Source organism: Rosa chinensis, chromosome 7 (assembly GCF_002994745.2).
Source record: "Rosa chinensis cultivar Old Blush chromosome 7, RchiOBHm-V2, whole genome shotgun sequence".
Taxonomy (NCBI): Eukaryota; Viridiplantae; Streptophyta; class Magnoliopsida; order Rosales; family Rosaceae; genus Rosa; species Rosa chinensis.
Window position 1 is genome coordinate 53,587,861 of NC_037094.1, and position 20,942 is coordinate 53,608,802.

Here is a 20,942-nt window from a genome sequence, read left to right on the forward strand (position 1 = left end):
GGATAGGATCGGGGTCTTAAAAGACTCAAGGCCATCCCTGTTCAGCGATGGTCTTGGCTTGTGTCAGCAGTAACAGCAACTCGAGCATCACATCCTCTAGAATTCAGATAGGTTGACATTTCCAATGGCTTAATCAGCAGGGTTTGCAAGATGTGAGCTGTGGAAAGAAATCAAAAATGGATGACGATGAGAGATCTCCTAGTAGAAAGGTGGATAGGCGAGGCCTCTTATTTATGTTCATGCAAGACCAACTTGATAAATCAAATTTTGCTATAAAGGCCTCTTCTTTATGTCAGGGACTCGAGGGCTTCTCTGAGAATCTTTACGGAGAGAGAGAGAGATGGGAAAATGAAAGACATGATTGAAGGAAAAAAGTCGAATGTGGATAACAGAGGGACCAATAATTAAACTTGGGTTAATTACATATAAGTGCATATTTGAATGTTTCTTTAGCCACAAAGCCACAAACTAATTATTTTTCCTCATAAGGCTACTAGATTAAAAAGGATGTTATATTTTGGATATAAAAACCAATATATTTATATAAATGCCACTAGAGTAAAAAGTCAACAATCATTCTCTCTCTCCTCTCAGGCGAGGTTCCAGTCAACTTTGGCCAACCTCGACCAACTTCCGGTAAACTCCGGCCAACCACAAAATCTACTGTCACTAACACCAAAACAACAAAAGCTACTCTGATGAAATTTATGGCAATTTCTGGCGAGGTCATAAAAGCTATTATCACTAGCAATAAAAGCTACTGTCACTAGCAACAAAAGCTACGCTGGTGAGATTTCCGGCGATACTACAAAAGCTACTATCACCGACAACAAAAGCTACTGTGACAAACAAAAGCTACGCTACTGAGATTTCCAACGAGATCACAAAAGCTACTATCACCAACAACAAAAGCTACTCTCTCTGTCTCTCTCCACCACGCCGGTTTTTCAACGCCGGTGAGATTCTAGAGAACGATACCATCAGAGCCAGTGAAGAAGGCGAGGATGTTAGTGATGGTTGAGATCGATCTCCTCAGCGGTCCAGAACGACCTCATCGGCGACGAATTGAAGGCTTCTGCCTCCCCTGGGTCCTTGCCCTCCGGTTTCTCTCTCTCTCTGCCATGGAAGCTCTGGAGCTAGAGGATAAATCTGATTGAAACTCGTCGGAGCTGAGGATAAATCCGATTGGAACTCGCCCAACCTGGCTAGTCGTAGCGCAAACTCGTCGTTCTCGGTGGTTGAGGTCGACGAACAATGGAATTTGGATGAGGAGTGAGATCTCCGGTAGTCAATGATGCCGGAGTCAGGGACTGTCAACAACCGCTGAAGAACAGAAGAGACGTGCGTGGCCAGAGCTTTTTCTGGGTGCCTAAATCGGATTTTTTTTTTTTAAAGTAATGGGAAAGAAGGAAAGAAATTTTTTTTTTGAATGTCTACTGGGGGGCAATAAACGTTTTGAATCGTTGTAATCTTTTTTTTTTTTTTTTTTTTTTTTTTTCTGTAATCAAAGTTTTATTTGTATAAATTTAGAGAGATTAGTTCTCATTTTGGCGACTGAAAGTCCTACTAAGGGGCAATAGACCTATTAGGGGGTAATAGATGTCTATTGCGGGCAAAAACCTGATTTCGGCGGCCAGTGACGGGGCTCCGACGAAGTCTCTTTTGGTTTCTCTCTCTTCCATTTTCTCTCTCTCTCTTTAAGTAACAAAGGGCTGGGGGTAAAATGGTATTAAAAAAATTAAAAAACAAAAGACAAAATCTTAATGGGGTATTAGGGAAGACCTCTTTTGAGTGTTTTGGGTAGGAGAGAATTTAAAAAACTTAATGGGGTAAGTGAGAAAAAAATCTCTAAAAATGGTGTAAATGGACAAAAACCCAAAGGATTAGAAGGTTGCTAGCATTTATTTAGAAAGTATTTCATTTATTTTTACATCCCAAACGCAAGAAATAAATAACTTTACTTTACTAATACTTACTTTCCGCGAATCAAATGAGACTTAAATTATTTGGTAAAATAGCATCTCTATCAGGAAACAGCCGTGTACACTCGTACAGGATCCACACAACTCCTGAATCATATCTCTATTACTCAGTTAAGATCAAAGAGTCTGAGACATTTGATACATTACACCAGGCCAGATCCCAATTTCCCAACTCAGACAGCAGCAACAATCCCATACACTCTTTTGCCAAACAAAAACGAAAAAAAAAAACCATACACCCACCGGATCGCCACCCACCGACTGTCGTTACGTCGTTACAAGTAAGTTATGGAACCTCAGTGCCGATGCTTATATATCGAGACTCAGATCATCAAATCACTGAAAATATAAACCATCTTTATCCCAAAATTTCACAGGTTTGACTTGGTTTCGGCATCAAATTGCAAAAGGCGAGTGCGATGGCATTAGATGTTGCGGAATTGCTGTGGAGAAAGTTCTTGAAGTCTCTGGCAGAGCTAGACTCTGAATCTAATTCAGGTTCTATTACTATCTCTGTCTTCAAATCATCAATAAAAGCTCTCGTGTCTGATTTCGAAGCAATCAAAGACGTTATGAATGAGAGAGACATAACGTCTACCGTTGGTTGCGAAGACGATAGCAAATGCTTTTGCAGTGGGATTTGGAGGCGACGGATCTGAAGAGAGAGATGGTGATCACGGGGAGGAAGTAGGAACTTTTGAAGAATTAGTTGAAGACGACCAGGGTTCAAGAATTGCTGACCTGATCCATCATGTTCAAGAATCTTCTTGAAGCATCAGTTCAGTAATCTGCAAAGCAAGATGTTACCAGCATATTTCACCATGGTGGGGATTTATCAGTAGCTTCATTTGGGTATTTGCATCCATGGAACTCTTCCACTGTAGCAGACAAGTACCAACTTGACTTTTTGCTTTCAGTTCACTAATTTGTAGCAGGCCGGGAGCCTGGTATATGATGTTTGTGCAAATGAACCATTCAAATCCTGCCACCTCAATCGTTGAAGGCTACTTGAAGGTAAATATATGGTCCAGATCCAAAGGACTCTATTGTGTTAAGCTATACCCGAACATAGTATGGTGCTTTGATTGAACTACATTGCCTAGAATTGGAAATATGTTCGTGCGTATACATTTTAGTTAACAATTCATGTTAATAGTTTAGTGTATGAAGCTTGACAAATGTATTTTAGGAGGAGCTGTAGGATTCTGTTGGACTAGGGAGTTGTTTCCTTGTAAAACCTCAAAAGCAATTCCTTCTCATTCCTCTAGCTCGGCCTATCTATATGCCTGTTAACTATGAAAGAAAGAAAATCATCTTTATTTGCTGCACGGGTTGTCAGTATACAAAATTTTGTATCTTATTTTGTAGGTATTCATAAGATATCATATTTATTGTAATCCTCTGGTAGTATGTAGGTACTCATTAGATCTGGTGTCTTTCAAAAAGAATAAACGAAAATACATAGCTAATTATGTTTTGTAATCTCGTTTTTAGGTCAGTTCTTCCCCATGCCTTTGTCGTAATCTTGACTCGAAAAGAATAACAGCAGTTCTGGAATTATTTGTTAAGAATTTTAATGTTGCTGCATACTTGGTTTTGATTGATGGCTCTTAGTTTCAGTTTATACCGTAGTCCCCAAATCATGTCTATTTCCTACCATTGTTGTCTCTTTAGACTCAGTGAAAGGATATTACATTCAGGCTAGGTATTCATATTACTGTGCAATAAGAATACCATAATTTAGTCATTATGTCTTCTCACTGCAATCCAATGCTTATATTCCCTGGTTGTCAATTTGTTGAACTGTCAAAAGATCAATTTACCTCCAGCTGGAGAAATGTATCTGATTTTGATGAACACATTCTATGCAGGATTATGTATCACATGGTCTTTCACCATAAAGGAAATTTGGAATGCATTTAACTGATTGAAGTGACTCTTAGCTAAACTAGGTACATGTTATCGCTCAGCATCTTAAATAATCCAATTTCATACTTAAAAGGCTTGAATTAAAACACTTTCTAGTTGTCAAATTATCTTATTTTACTACATTTGATAACTAATTTCCATGGCATGGGTTTTCTTGTCTTAGGCTGAGGGTTTTTGTGGAATGGACGTGGATGCTGAATGGAATATAATGGGCACATGGGATTAATTTGCAAGCTTTTTGTACATTCTGTATCCTAACAATAGACATGAAGCTTGGAGAAATGGTGTTTCTTTAGCTGTATTCAGTCTGAAAGTGAGTGGACATCCTCTCTACAAAACTGTTCCACCTCACCATCGTCAAAGGTAATACCATAATAGTCTAGATCCATTGTGTTGAGCTACACCTGCCTTTATTGAGAACTATGTCCCTAATATTGCAAATATACCCATTGGTACTGCTGGTTTAAGTTCTATGTTAGCATGTGTTTGAAGCTGCTGCTTTAAGAATAGTTGGTTTGAACTTTGAACTGAAAAATGTAGCATATTTTTGTTAGATCTAACCAATTTTGTATTCTGTATATAAAGCACAGCTTTAGTTAGAATATCAATTTTGGAAAAATGTAAATACACAAATCTGGCCTCTGTTTAGAATTTTCACTTTTGAAATATGTAAATACACAAGTCTGGTTAGAACCCCACCTTTTGTAATCCACTAATATTTAAGGTATATTACATATTCAGTATGCAATTTATTACGTATAAAATTCAAGATGCAAGGAAACCCGCAGGATGGACTATCAAGCGGACACCATAAAGGAAATTTGGTATATATCCATTTGACTGATTGAGTGAGGGCTCTCACCTAACTAGGTAAATGTGATTGGCATCTTAAGTTCCATTACTTGGTCCTTAATATAAGGTCCTCATTAGAGACTCACCCTTCCAATATAATAGTTTTAGGGCTTGAATATATGTACTTTACCTGTCAAATAATCTAATTTTCTTGGCATGTTTTTTTATCATTTTAGGCTGAAACATTTTGTTGGTAAACGGACTCTGAAAGCATTTTGTGCAATCTGTGTCTAAATCAGTCAATCTGGAAGATTTGTTGGACACTCTCTCAAACTCTGCCAACATCATTGTTATCAAAGGTGAATATACATAAACAGACAACCCCCCACACATAGCGTTGCATATATATTTTAGCTACAGGTAAAAGGGGTGTTCAGTAATTGGAGCTGCAGGATTATGTAGGCATAGTGAGTTGTTTCATTCCTTGTACAGTAATTCATGTCTCCTGTGTCTCAAATTCTTTTAGCAACAACTTACTTTTGCTGACGTTACTTTTTCCATCATTTTGATCCCATAAAATTTTCCTTTGTTTCATAGTTCCACTGGATACAAGGTTCCATTAGTAACTTAGCATATTATAGCTCCTTATGCAAGAAGAAAAAGAAAATTTGACCATAAACAATTAGAGCTAATTGATATGGAAACTGATTGTTGTTTTCAGCAAAGGTCGAAACTGATTGTTGTTGGAGAGCAAGGATGTGAATCATGTACTTTGGTTACCCTTTTCGTTGAGTGAGGAAGAAGAACAATATAGTAAGTTCAGCTTTGAAACATGTATCTTTGATGGTAATGGCCAAATCATAGAGGCGAGGATTGTTGGCCTTGATAAGCTCCTGGAAAGGCTAAGCCGCCAGCTGTTATCGGATAAATGCTATTTGATTGTGTTGGATGATGTGTGTCATCGGCACATTAACATTATGGAACGCTTATGCAGCGGATTGCCCAAGCATAATGGTGGTGTTGTCATTGTCACTACTAGATTGAAGGAAGTGGCTCAAAAGCTGGGGAAACAACATAGATTGCAGCTGGTTCATGTTAAGCCTCTGGACAGAGAGATTTGCGGGCATATATTTGAGGAGCAGGCTTATTCCATTAGAAAAAGTTCAAACTTCTCATGTGATGAAGCTACGAGAAAGATGGAGGAACTCAAGGATCAGTGCCATGGTCTACCGTTGGTTGCGAAGACGATAGCAAATGCTTTTGCAGTGGGATTTTGGAGGCGACGGATCTGAAGAGAGAGATGGAGATCACGGGGAGGAAGTAGGAACTTTTGAAGAATTAGTTGAAGACGACCGGGGTTCAAGAATTGCTGACCTGATCCATAATGTTCAAGAATCTTCTTGAAGCATCAGTTCAGTAATCTTCAAAGCAAGATGTTACCAGCATATTTCACCATGGTGGGGATTTATCAGTAGCTTCATTTGGGTATTGAAGAATAGAAGGAGCATAAGGTAGAGAGGGAACAGAACATTGTGGAAGAAGTGGGATGGTCCAAAAATGTGCAAGTTGCGAAGGTGAACCCAAAACTAGCAGCCATGAATAAGAAGTTCAGGATGCTTCACGGGTTACTATCTCTTGCGGATATTATGGCTTTAGCAGCCTTGCCATGCACTCATAATACTTGGCAGGTAAACTTATTCTGTAGTTGGTAAACAAAACCCAAGTTCCCCTTTATTTGGGGATGGGGGAGGGAAATGTTCTGGGGTCGAGTTGAACTATGGATTTTATCGATGAAATAAAAAAATAGATTGCTTCTTTGTCTAGGTTTGATTTTCTCTCCTTCTCCCTGTTTGGCAATGGTTGAATGAAACCACTCAGAATGTACACATGCTGATTGAATCATCAGTTACTTAATGAAGTTCATACTTAATAAAAAGAAAAAATACTACAGATTCTGGTGTTAATCAATACCATAATCGATTCTGTGATTGATGATATATTGTGGTTTTCATACCCATTCCTAATAAGACATGCGGATAGATGGAAGGGGACACAGTTCACAAGAAGAGGGAAAGAGAGAAGACAAATGAGGAAGATAGTAAAGCAGTTAAGGGAAAATTGAGGATTTCCGTAGTTAAGGAGTGTGGTTTGATTGATTCTATGCTGGAGGGGCTATCAGGCCGTCGTACACGATACAAGAAATTTGGTATACATTTGATTGATTGAGTAATCAGGAGTGTGCCTCTCCCCTAAACAAGGTAATTTTATCAGCATATTAAGTAATCCAACGTATACTTTAAAGGCTTCATTTATGCAGCTTCTGGTTGTCAAAGAATCTAATTTTACTAGGTTGATGTCTAATTTTTGTGGCATGGGTTTTCCTGTCTTAGGCTGAAGCTTTTGTGGAATGCATGCTGACAGGGATTTGACTAGTAATTGGGGTTGGGAAGCATTTTCAATAATCTGTATCAGTGTATCTTAACAATAAGCCGCAGGCCGGGAGCCTAGTATTTTGTGTTTGTGCAAATGAACCATTCAAATCCTGCCACCTCAATCGTTCAAGGCTACTTGAAGGTAAATATATGGTCCAGATCCAAAGGACTCTGTTGTGTTAAGCCACACCCGAACATCGGTGCTTTGATTGAACCATATTGCCTAGAATTGGAAATATATTGGTGCATAGGCATTTTAGTTAACAATTCATGTTAAAAGTTTAGTGTATGAAGCTTGACAAATGTATTTAAGTAGGAGCTGCAGGATTCTGTTGGACTAGGGAGTTGTTTCCTTGTAAAACCTCAAAAGCAATTCCTTCTCATTCCTCTAGCTAGGCCTATCTATATGCCTGTTAACTATGAAAGAAAGAAAATCATCTTTATTTGGTCCACTGGTTGTCTGTTTACAAAATTTTGTATCTTATTTTGCAGGTATTTATAAGATATCATATATATTGTAATCCTCTGGTAATATGTAGATATTCATAAGATCAGGTGTCTTTCAAAAAGACAAAACGAAAATACATAGCTAATTATGTTTTGTAATCTCGTTTTTAGGCCACTTCTTCCCCATGCTTTTGTCGTAGTCTTTACCCGAAAAGAATAACACCAGTTCTGGAAAGATTTGTTAAGAATTTTAATGTCGCTGCGTACTTGCTTTTGATTGATGGCTCTTAGTTTCAGTTTATATCGTAGTCCCTAAATCATATGTATTTCCTACCATTGTTGTCTCTTTCTGCTCAGTGAAAGGATATTACATTCAGGCTAGGCTTTCATATTACACATTCAGGCTAAGTATTCATATTACTGTGCAATAAGAATTACCATAATTTATTCATCATGTCTTCTCACTGCAATCCAATGCTTATATTCCCTGGTTGTCAATTTGTTGAACTGTCAAAAGATCTATTTACCTCCAGATGGAGAAATGAATCTGGTTTTGATGAACACATTCTATGCAGGATTATGTATCACATGGTCTTTCACCATAAAGGAAATTTGGAATTCATTCAACTGATTGAAGTGGCCCTAAGCTAAACTAGGTACATGTTATCGCTCAGCATCTTAAATAATCCAATTTCATACTTAAAAGGCTTGAATTTGAGCACTTTCTAGTTGTCAAATTACTACATTTGATAACTAATTTCCATCACATGGGTTTCCTTGTCCCTAAGTTTTTGTGGAATGGATGTGGATGCTGAATGGAATATAATAGGTACATGGGATTTGCAAGCTTTTTGTACAATCTGTATCCTAACAATAGGCATGGAGCTTGGAGAAATGGTGTTTCTTTAGCTGTACTCAGACTGAAAGTGAGTGGACATCCTCTCTATGAAACTGTTCCACCTCACCATCATCAAAGGTAATACCATAATAGTGTAGGATCGATCGTGTCAAGCTACACCTGCATATAGTTCGGCCCCTTTATTGAGAACTATGTCCCTAATATTGCAAATATACCTATTGGTACTGCTGCTTTGAGTTCTATGTTAACATGTGTTTGAAGCTGTCACTGATTGCTTGGGACCTAGGGTGTTAATGGTTAGTGATCCTTATCCTGCTTTCTCTATTCAGCAGATTAAATCTTAAAGCTTTTATGTGTTATGTTAATGTCTTTCTTACTGGTCATGTACATCATTTTACTACTCATGGATACAAAAATTTATAAACATTTGAGGTGTCATACTTGGTTTTCACATGTATAATTTGTGAATCATAAGACTACGATTATGTAATCTTTGTTCTGTTTTACTGAAATGTGCCGCTTACTGAACAACTAAATGATCAGTTACTCCTTCTGGACATTTTGATGAACACATTGTATGCAGGAGCATTTCGACTGATTAAAGAAGCTCTTACCTAAGCTAGTTAATCTGATATTAACATTCCTAAGTAGTCCTGTATAATAAATTTTTTTATTTATTTTTATTTGGACAATCCTATTTTATCTATTGTACAAGTGCTTGCAATTTCACTTTCCTATTGTCCAATTCTAAAAATATTACAAGGTTTGACATCTAGTTTCCATTACATGGATTTTCTTGTCATTTAGGCTGAAGTCTCTTGTGGAACTGAAACTGATGGGAATTTGAGAAGCTATGCCTAACATGGCTATATTTCCGAAAGTTGTACATTGTGAGCTGCAATGCTAATGATGAGAGTTCCAGTAATTAAAGGTTCAATCTTTCTCAATATGGTGTTCTTTTATAACATTGGTATATCCTTGTCTGTTGCATGGACTTAATTCCTTTGTATGTTTACAGATAATTGTGTGTTGGTTTATGATTTACTTTTATGCACGCTAGGTGTTCAATATTTTGTCTAGCTGGTTCTCTTGTGTTTAGGATGAAACTTTACCAAACACTAATGTAGAAAAGTGATGTTGGAAATGATGAGCCCAACAACATTTTAGTCTCACAAGTGGTTTTTGTCATTTATTTTACAGAACCCAAATAAAATGTATGCAAGAAATGGGAATTACCTTTCTTCCTTTCCCGTATGATATTTCTAACATTTTGTCTGGCGAAAGACTTGTTAGATTTTGAGATATGAAATAATGGGGAAGGAACAAGAAATGATTGGTGTGTGTGAAAAGGCTGAATGCCAAAATGTTTAATACAGATAAAAGAATTATGGTCTTTGTTCATGTATGATCAAATTTCCATAACTTCAATAGGTACAACCTGTACAATCTTATAGTACCTATGAACATATTTCGAACTGTTGCACGTGTTCAGAAGGCAGAGTGTGGATGATAAAGTTCTGAGAGGAGAACATATGACATATCGTTATGCTCTGTCTCAACTTGTTGAATGAGAGCTGGATTTAAATGCAACCTTTATTTACTTAAACTAATATTTGATATGTTCAAACATACCTAACATTTTGTACATACATTTTAGTAGGAACTCAGATGTCGTCTCTCAAAGCAGTTGCAGTCCCCAGATTAAAACATTTTGCTGTTTGCTAGTTAGACCAGTGGGAAGAGTGGGAAGGAATAATGGGAGCAGGGAAGAGGGAAAATACTGAAATTATAATAACTGCCCAGAGCTAAAACAACTGCCAGGCTTCCTGCAGAATTGCGTTTGGAGATCAAGTGGCGTTCATTTCTGACATCACAAACATCACAATTATGAAAACTTGCTGCCAAAACACAAATCTCCATGGAACTGAACAGGTATCACCAAATGCATAGTCTGAATGAATCTTCACATTTAGTATGAAAGTAGTTTAGTTTATAGACTAATCCTCTTATTTTGTATCTTTTTTCGTAGATAGAAAATACCAACAAGCTAGAACTTTCCATTCAGGCATTCATATTGTTGGATTTCAACTCTATTGCAAATTTCCATTATGTGCGCATTTTTCAATAAGAATATTATTAAGTTGCATAGTTATTCTATGTTTTTATTGTAGTCCAACAGACTTAACTTTTAGTTGTTTCATCTCATATTACCACCTGCACTCAAACCATCTCATTTATTTCGCTAACTTAAACTTTGACACCACCTTATGGAGTGCTTCATTAGTTTACTCACTTCCTGTTCGATCACATTGTTTTGCTTTAAAAATAGTTAAGATTATTGGTTATCCAATTGGGTTTGTTTGTGAACTGTCGGAGGTGGTTTCTTTGTAAATTTTTGGAATCGGGTTTTGTTCTTGGGTGTGAATTATTGGTAGGTGTTTGTAAAAGTCTGAATCTTTGGGAGGTTGGGAACTTTTTTGTTGAGCATGGATGCAGGGTCACATGATGTTCAGGTAGCAGTGTAATGTTGGGTGGGGTTGATCAGAATTCCCTTGAGAAATCAAAAAATTCTGTTGTTTGATCAGTTGTTGAGTCTGTCATTGTCAAGGCAGCCACTGCTAGTCAAAAGAACTGAAGATTTGAAGGCATTGGGCGGTGAATTAGAGTCTAATAAGGCAGTAGGTAAAGAAGGGAATGTGTGAGAGACTGTGAATTAGAGACTGAATGAGGAGGCACGTCAGCTGTATAATAGTAGTTAGTGAGGTCTCGAGTCATTTTGAGCTAGGAACTAATAAGAATTTGAGCAATTTGGCTGATGGGAATGTGTCTGAGGCTGTGGTTTTCATCGACTCTGGGGAAGCTTCTTTGGTTAGATGTGTGTGATTGGTCGATGTGTGTGATTGTCTTATGCATTAGTATGCATTTTGTTTTTGGGGTTTGCCTTGATTCGCTTCTGTAGTACTTTTTCTTCTCATTATCTTCCATGGCCTTCCTCATCACCCCACTCACAATAGAATCCAGACCAATAATGTTTTACATCGTAACACTTACTTTTGACAATTATTTTGGATTTGGGTGTGCATGATTTCATGATTTATTGTTTGGTGTTTCTATGGTTTGGTTTTTTGGTTAGAGAGTGTAAAGTCGAGAGCATTTTCCAGGTGGTAATATAGTTACTGAATAGATAAGATGTAGATGGTTCTGTCGAATTTGTTCTTAGTTGTAAGTGGATAGGTAGAGTTAAATCACTCTCAATAATCTGATTACTCGAATCATATTAAAATCCATTTCTTCTCATCATATTGTATTAAGCATATTTGTTATTATCCAATATCCCTCGCTTACGTTTTACTCATTCTAGTGACCTCACTTACATTTTACTCATTCCAATGACGGCCCTTCGCTTCAAAGAATAAATAAGCTGCTCACTAACACGGAAGATGTATCAGCAGCAGGCAGCAGCAGATGAACCAACCAATGAGACATCAGAGAACTAAACTACTAAAGTAGAATAGTTGGTTTGAACTTTGAACTGAGAAATGTAGCATATTTTTGTTAGATCTAACCAATTTTGTATTCTGTATATAAAGCACAGCTTTAGTCAGAATATCAATTTTGGAAAAATGTAAATACACAAATCTGGCCTCTGTTTAGAATTTTCACTTTTGAAATATGTAAATACACAAGTCTGGTTAGAACCCCAGCTCTTGTAATCCAATAATATTTAAGGTATATTACATATTCAGTATGCAATTTATTACGTATAAAATTCAAGATGCAAGGAAACCCGCAGGACGGACTGTCAAGCGTACACCATAAAGGAAATTTGGCATTTATCCATTTGACTGATTGAGTGAGGGCTCTTACCTAAACTAGGTAAATGTGATTGGCATCTTAAGTTCCATCATTCCTCATTCGAGACTCACCCTTCCAATATAATAGTCTTAGGGCCTGAATATATGTACTTTACCTGTCAAATAATCTAATTTTCTTGGTATGTTTTTTTATCATTTTAGGCTGAAACATTTTGTTGGTAAATGGACTTGGAAAGCATTTTGTGCAATCTGCGTCTAAATCAGTCGATCTGAAAGATTTGTTGGACACTGTCTCAAACTCTGCCAACATCATTGTTATCAAAGGTAAAATATACAGAAATACACAGAACTGATTTTTTTGCACTCATATAACTTTTAACTCGTTGCAATTGTGTGCGTGAGTCTTCTAGATATATATTGCCGTACTTTTTTCATTATAAAGCTGTGAGAGAAGATAATATAGACGATATGCTTGCTAGGTATCCTCTTTCTTCTTGCAATACTATTCTCATTATGAAGAATTGAGAGAATACAAAATATATATATGGTTGCAGGTATTCTGATTTTATATGATGGGTGGAAGTTCTATTGATGATGACTGGGAGCTTCCCTTTTCTAATGCTGCTCGCACTGTGGTCTTAGTTGGATGCACCGGCCGGTAATGGAATAAGTGCAACAGGCAACAGCATTCTTGGCAAAAGAGCCTTCAATTCCAAACGTAGCTCTAATGGTGTCACGAAACACTTGTGAATTGAAGACTGCCATCTTGAGAGATGGACAAGAAGTTAATGTCCTGGTAAATTCTTACTGACGAGTATTTGTTTTGTAATTATGTATATAAAAAATGTCTCTAGGAGTAGCCCTACGAGTATATAAAGTAGTTGCATTTAAGAACCTGCTTTTCAACGGTTATTCTTTCCTTTTGATTTGTGTGGTATGCTGCAGGTCTCTTTGAAATTGTCAAATGCATTAGTTTGGCTAAGGATGGGATCCATGCTGTTCTTGTGGACTTGTGGTTTTCTCAACTAGACCTCGCTTTTCACAAGAAGAGGAGTCTGCAATCCTTAGCTTGCAAGCTCTATTTGGCAGTAAAATCTTTGACTATATGATTGTTGTCTTTACGGGAGGGGATGACTGAGAAGAAAATGATGAGACTTTGGAAGATTATTTGGGCCGTGATTGCCCGGAGCCTTTAAAGGTTAATAAAATTTGTTTCTTCAATTTTGTTTTCCTTTCCCTAGTTTAAAATGTCATGATAACATCACTACTTTTGTTTTCATTTCTGAATGAGCGGGATACGATATTCTTTCTAACTATTTGTGTTAATATCATCGTTGTATTGCATTTGGACTCATAAGTTTGATAAAGAATATAGTCAAGTTGGGACATGAGTTTAGAAGTGTTAAAGTTCTGTTGAAGCATTCCTGAAGGTTCTCCATTTTTTATTTTTCTATTCTCCCCAGATTTGTTTCCAAATGATATCAAACTCGGTGAAAATGCTTGTCCTCTCTAAACTGAGACAGTTCTTGGGATCTCCTCCCTGTTCATTGCTTACATCAAATGTCAAATGTGTATTACCACTTTACAAGAAATATTGTTGTCATCAGTCCCGTTCACCTGGTCACTAGCTGACCAGGGATTATATGGTCAGTGACCGTCCGATTTCAATCGGACGGTTGACAGCTTTTATCTTTTTAATGATGTGTGGTGATATAAGGTAAACTTTGTTCAAAACGAGAAATTTCTGGTTTGAATGAGCAGATGCAGCTTCAACAAATTACTGAGATGATAAAGTTTCATCTGCATTTTGTTTGCATTTAATAATTGCCGTCAGCATATTTTAACAGTTGGCTTGGTTAAAACTACAATTTACACGTGGTGTCCCAGTTAAGTCTGGGTGGCTGAGTTGGTTTTGGGCCTTTGCGCTTTACCCGTTATAGGCCGTAGTGTTGTAGTTTGGTGGGTTGAGTTCTTAGTTTGCCCATCTCTCATTCTCACCCTTACTTGGGCTTGGTTTGGTTTGGGCCTCTTGGGGGAGTGACATTTTTGATAAGGTGGTAGCATTCCCTATTGCTTCTTATTGGCATACTACATTATGTTATTGGGCGACTGCATTGAGTGTTTGAGATGATGAGTCTGGTTTAGGTTAGGTGTTATTTTATGTTTTTTCGTTTAAGTTATTTTTTTTTTGTTTTTAAGTATTTGCTTTTGGTTAGTTTAATCCTTTTTAAGTGAGCTTATCAATTTGTATTGAGTATCACAAGTTAGAATGGTTTTTGGTCTGGCCAGTTTGTGGCTTCGACATAATGATGAGATTGTTTTAGTGATTTGATTACTCTAACTTGACCTAATATGTTCGTATGATCTTTTCATCTCAGGAATATATCTTCCTCTTCTCTTAAAAAAAATGATAGTTTTATTCAGCAATCTAAAAAGCTGAACAGTTAATTTTTTGAGTATATTGATTGAATTTGGCCAATAGTAAAAGAATTTCTCAATAATTAGAAGATCTTAGATTCAACGGTTAACATTGGATCCGTCTAACCAATTAATAGAAAAATATCACGTGTTAAAGTAGTTTTGATATTTCTGATGTTAAGAAAGAGGTGTTAGATTATGGCCCCGTTTAATATTGTAATTTTGAGAAACACATTTTCATTAGACATTTTATGTAGACTCTGTGTTTAGTAAAATAGGTAATTAGATGTGTTAGAGCAACTCTAACAGCTTCTCTATAATTTCTGTATTATAGGGAAGCAAAAGTCAAAGCTTTAGCCTTTTTTTTTTTCTCCAACTCCAACAGATTCCTTATTTTACAACAATCTCTAAAATCTTCATATTCTTGCTTAAAATTTTAGAGTTTGTTGTAAATATAGGGAATTTGGTTTTCTCTTTCCTCACTTTTCCTAAAATAGGGATAGTTATAGGGAATCTGTTGGAGCAAAAGAGGTTTATTTTTCCCTAAAGTAGAGAAAAATTAAAATATAGGGAATCTGTTAGAGTTGCTCTTAGAGAGAATAATACTTAGCTAACCAGCTATAGTCAATAATAAGAGGACATGTGTCTAATAACCAGCTAAAAGTTATTGATAAGAATGTGAAGATTTCACCACAATAAATTATGAGTATTATTCTTGGTAAATGAATATGTGTCATCTTATTATTGGTTATGATTAGCCAAGTATTATTCTATTAAAAATACATTATGGTTTACATAATTACATTATATGAGGGTTATTGCTTGAGGTTTTTGGAGAGCAGCCGCCCTATATGACCAATCGCCATATCTCTCTCTAGGCGGGTGGAGAGCAAAACCTTAAGGTCGGCGGTGGATTTTGACCGGGAGATCGCTCTCGTCCGACGGCGACCCGGGCATCTAGGTTGGCCTTGGGCCTTGTCGACGCCGCGTGGTCTGCTGTCAGACGGGGATGCAAACTAGCGTTTTCGGGGAGTTCCTATGAGGGGTATTGCTTGAGGTTTTTGCAGGTTGGTCTTGGCTTCAGGTTTGGCGTGAAATCTCCATGATGCGGTAAATACGCGAGCGGGATCAGGACCTCGATTTGTTGCTTTCTGGATCAATGACCTTCCTGGAATGGCTACCTTTTTGTGGTGGCGTGGATTGCCGGCGATGGATCGAGGCGAGTCGTGGTGATGCTGGGTGTGGCGGCGTGGTTCCGGGTGATTTGTCGTGGCGGTGGGATCATGGCAGAGCAGGCGTGGCATGGTCAGAGGAGCAAGGATGGAACTGCTCGCTGGCTAGGTGTGTGGAGATGAAGGCTGGGCCTGGACCCGGCCAGGCTTGCTGGGCTTTGCGTGGGCTACTCATTAGATCTGCCTTGAACTGAATAAGTTGGGCTAGGGTTTTTTGGCTCTAAGCCCATCCTTATGTTAATTGGTTTTGTCTAATTACAATAATTTCCTTTGTATTAGGAAACTAAGTACTTGTGTGCACTCTATGTACTTCTAGTGCCTCTGGAGTAGTATCAAAAGAGGGTCTCCGCTACCTCTACTAATTTAAATGTATAATGAGTATGACTATATGTACGTACCACTTGTGAGTACTATCACTAGCTTTTTGTCTGTCTATGCCCTTAAATGACAGGCGAAGCAGTATGTAACGACCTATTCTGGCTTGCGATGAATATACATTTTTCTTGATTAAAAAAAATAAGTACATTTTATGAGTGAGGACCCAAAAAAATCGAAAAAATAAAATAAAAACTGAAATCTGTGGCAAGTTGAATGAAATTCTTCAGTAGCCAATCTTACTCTCATTTGTTTATTCAGTTCCTCCCTCTGGTTGTGGCTAAGTAACCTAAGTTATTCTCCAGTTCTTGTGCCTGCAATTCCTTTCATTGCAGTCATCTTCTCCGGCTTTCCACAACCAGTCTTACAGGCTTTGTTTTCTGATTTGCTCCAAAGGGCGAGGTATTTCTTTTCTTTTCTGATCAATTCTCTCTTGATTGGTTTAATAGGTTTTTTTGATTTTGCATTTTTAGTTTTTGGATAGTGGTCATTGAACCCATTATTTTCTCTTTTCGTTTGGATAATGTTTAACCCAATCTAAGATTCCCAGGCACTGGAAATTCTAGTAATTGGGACTCTGGGAGGAAGTTTGATCACAACTGGGTGCTGTAGGTCTTCTAAGAAGTCTAATTAACCTTAAGAACCTATATTTCTTAGAGGGAATCAATCATGAAGCAACCTATCATTAGCTATTATGTTCATACAATTTTGAAACAGAGTTTTCTAATTGAATAATTTATCAGACTAAAATTCTTTGCAATAGTAACTGCAAGTTTTCTACTTCATAGTTGATGTTGATGACTTGATATTAGTTGTTCTTGTTAGTGTAAAGATATGGTTTTGGGTTGAGAAGCTTTTCACTATAACTAACATGCTTTGCATTTTTTAAGGCACTTTTCAGTCTTTCTTGGCATTGATGGCTACAAATTACTTGAGTGCATTTTCTCTTCGTAAACTATTATCACCACTTCTCAGAAACAGCCCAGTTCCTTCCTGTATATTGAATGTCACATCTTTCACACATCGAAGTGGTGAGTAAGAATCTTTCTAATATTTGATATTGTTCTGGATATGGCTTACTTCAAGTAGAATTTGGTTTTAAAAAGTGGCTTTGTTCTATGAATTTAGGATGCCTTTTTTTCTTTTCCTTCAGTGATGTTCTCCCCCTCTTCAGTATTGAATATACAGGTTGACTAGGAGACTGTATCTGGGAAGTGCTTTGGCAGATCAAAAGGATACCCATATGCTCATGTCTACGAGTATTCCAAATGTAAGCTCCTGATGTCATTATTATTGAAAATATCCTTTTGCTATTCCAATTTCAACGTGCTCCATTTCTTGACATTGTTCCTACTTCTCTTCTCCTATGAGCTTCATCACCAACTTGGCTTGATGGACATATCTCGTCATGTCTCCGTTATTTTTGTGTCTACAAGCTTTTTTACCAGAAAGGAAGAGTTGTGCAGAATTCTTTTCTAGGATCATGCATTAGATGTTATTTTCAAAATCTCATGTTCAATATGGTTTTGTTTGGTTTTGAAGTGCTGTGGATTCTGGTGTTGTTGAAACCAACATCATGCGAGAAGTTCCTCCATGCCTTCCAGTTTGGCTCTCAAAGTTTTGAGACTTCTGTGCCTCTTGCAGTCACCTGAAGTTGGAATTAGCTCTATTCTTGACGCAGCACTTGCTTCACTAGTAAGCTTATACTAATCCTACACTTATGCAGCTTTTTTATGTGTTGTGAAAAACCATCATTGGTTTGTTCTGTCTGTCCCAAACTTAATAAGAAGTTCTGTGCCAAAGGATCTCATTAACTCTCCCTTGGGACATTTTATTGTAGCCAATGTTCTTATCCTGATGCCAATGTGTCTTTTCTTATGCAATGAGTTATAATAATATATGTAACATATGTTTAGTAGCTCATCTGGAAAAGGGGCGTAAGGTTAACTGAACTGTAAAGACTGATTATTTGATTTATTTCTCATAAGATATCTTGGAGATTGAAAATTCCCTAGTTAAGAATTGCTATTTTTAATGTCTCATTGTATTTGTTGGTGGGAACAAGGTTTCAAGTAAGGCTTATCAGGTTGCTGGATAATAGATGCATTTATTCATTAAGTTTCCAAATAGTGCATTATGGCATAATCATGTCCAAACCATATTGGTTTAATATTTTTCTGTTGCTTATAAAGAAGAATATTTATAGTAACTGCAGTGGAGTGCATTGTTAATTTAGTCACTGCATATAACTAGAAATCCGTCGGGTATCCTTCAGCATAGTGCTTAACAAATCCATTGGGAATGAAAAAGCATAATCTAATGTGTCTTGAACTAAATGTTATACATCTTTCCTTCTTCCCTCACTCTAGAAATGGAGGATTACTGTGAAATCTCACAATTCAAATCATTGAAAGATTCCTCATCTGATCCACTGTCTGTTGATATTAGGAAACATCTGGAGATTACTTTTTTGGTGGAAAGGGCCAGACTTTCAGCTCTTCTATGCTTTCATATGATGCTAAACTTCCAAAGGCACTTTGGAATACATCGTCTGATCTATTCTTAGAGTCACAGCTTGCTTTCAAGGAAACCTCTACTACTGTATCAAATTGTGTATCATAGGTAAGAAGCAGTTTACATATAAATGGATGTGTCAATTATAAACACCTTGAGTTGGTTGATGACCTGTTCATTGTTTTGCCTGTCTCAGTAATTTGCCTTGGATTGGAGTATAGCAGCATGCAGTGTAATAGCTTAGGCAACCATGGTATAACTTTATAGAGTGGATAGCTGACCAGTGGCAGGCAAACATATCTCGAAAATTACAAAGAAATTATATTTGGCTGTAGCTCATTGAAGGAAAGGAACCATATGGATTTTAGAAATGTGATTAGTCCTCCAAAAGTCGTACTCGTACCTATGTCTATTATTATGCCCAGTGGGAGCTGATTTTGCTCCTTCAAGCTTAAACCATAATCTTTCACTTATCCATAAGTGGCGTCCCCCTTACGAAAGTTAGCTTTTTGTCGATTGTTGTTTGGTTTGTGTGCTCCAACATGACAGACTTGTACTGAATCCACCTGTTAAATGAACCCATGTTTGAACAAATAAAACTCAATCAGATACATGAAGCCATGTTTGAACAGATTAAACACTATCATGTCTTCTGATACACAAAATTAGCATTCCTTTCCGCTACATCCGGTTTTGTGCACCTGCGAGTTTTGAAATCTGTTGGTTTTATTCTATACTAGCAGCATGCCCGCAAGAAAGTGACATTGTGAGAATAATGAAAATTGGTTGACTAAAAAAAAATGTTTCTTTTTCTTTTTCTGAACATAGAATAGTGGTGGTTTGGTGATTTTTTTTAATTTTACATTTTTGTAGTTACGTTTTCAAATTTATATTTTATTAACTTAATTTAATTATTATGTTATATAAGGTATTTTTGATAATCTAAATTTTAAGGAAGCTTTTGACACCAAAGAAATATTTAGCTTTATATATAGAGATATGAGGCCTTGACCATATAGTCCAATCAGTCATAATACAACTATCCTATTCATTCATGATGCATGAGGCCCTTGCATAATTGTAATTGCAATAATGCAAGTGGAACGTGTCATCACTATTCTTCCTCAAGTTTCTAAGACAGAGAGTCATATACATCACAATGTGAAACACGAGTTTGAGTCATGTCCGACTAAGTGGTGGTGGTAGTTGTTGCATCACTCAATTCATGCAGTGGCTCAGAGAATCCAATGCTCCAATTTTGTTTCACATACATGGTTAAGTTAGTTAGTCAATTACTGCTCTTTAATCTTGATTGTCTGAAATCAGTGCATGGTTCCCTTTCTAAGTTCTAATTTTTCTTATAAACGCCATCTTCTTGAATTTGTTTTGTCCAATTGTTTTTCCTCCCCAGTCCCTACAATAATTGATCCCAGTTACTGGACAAATAATTGAGGCAGCATCTTTATATTGAGTAGTCCCTATCTCATTAGCTTCAAAATTACCTTGCATTATTTGGTACCATGCGATGTGGTACTGATTGATGAGACTGAGGGCCAAAATGTTAGATAAGTCCAAACAGCAGCATCATATTTATATAAATCAATTCTTTGAACTGGCACAGAAATTAAGACATTACAAAACCAGGTCACAGCAGCGTCGGTCATAAGCACTAGTGAATAAAATAGCAAGTCATTTGTAATGGATGTATAATAGCACTTGACCTAGTCGGTTGGAATGACGAGCATGATAATATGAGGTTGGATCATACTCAAGTAAGTTCCAGTGCTTGGCTTGTCATACCTAGAATAAGAATTTGATCCATGTTCATGAGTCATATTATCAAAAAAGGGGTTAAATAATAGTCACCAAGATAATAATCAGTCTAACAGAAGCTGGAGATGTTGTAGCCTATATGGAATTCGGGATCAACCGACGCCGTTCATGTTATAGTCAGTCACTTGACTGTTTCGTTTGACGGTTTGGTTGAGGTATTGAGAATGCTATGTTTACACTGCACCCTATATTGCTTGACAATTGTTTTACCTATCATTTGCTGAAGAAACATTAACCCCCCTCTCCCCCCCTCCTCCCTCCTCCTCCTCCTCCTCTTTCTCTCTCTCACGGGTCACTGTTATTGTAACATCATT

General features: G+C 37.1%; 1 long non-coding RNA gene across 2 annotated transcripts; it reads left to right on the forward strand.

The window, feature by feature from the left end:
* The first annotated feature begins 2,006 nt into the window (after positions 1-2,006).
* On the forward strand, positions 2,007-13,663 carry LOC112179441. 2 transcript variants are annotated; one of them, XR_005803556.1, is made up of 13 exons: positions 2,007-2,263; positions 2,360-2,996; positions 3,854-3,934; positions 4,075-4,274; positions 4,940-5,062; positions 5,425-6,961; positions 7,094-7,277; positions 8,158-9,372; positions 10,102-10,373; positions 11,803-12,317; positions 12,458-12,580; positions 12,899-13,052; positions 13,202-13,663. It is a non-coding gene; the product is annotated as an uncharacterized LOC112179441 (long non-coding RNA). The 2 variants fall into 2 exon arrangements; XR_005803555.1 differs by having other exon boundaries at positions 2,008-2,263; positions 12,811-13,052.
* Positions 13,664-20,942: the final 7,279 nt, after the last annotated feature.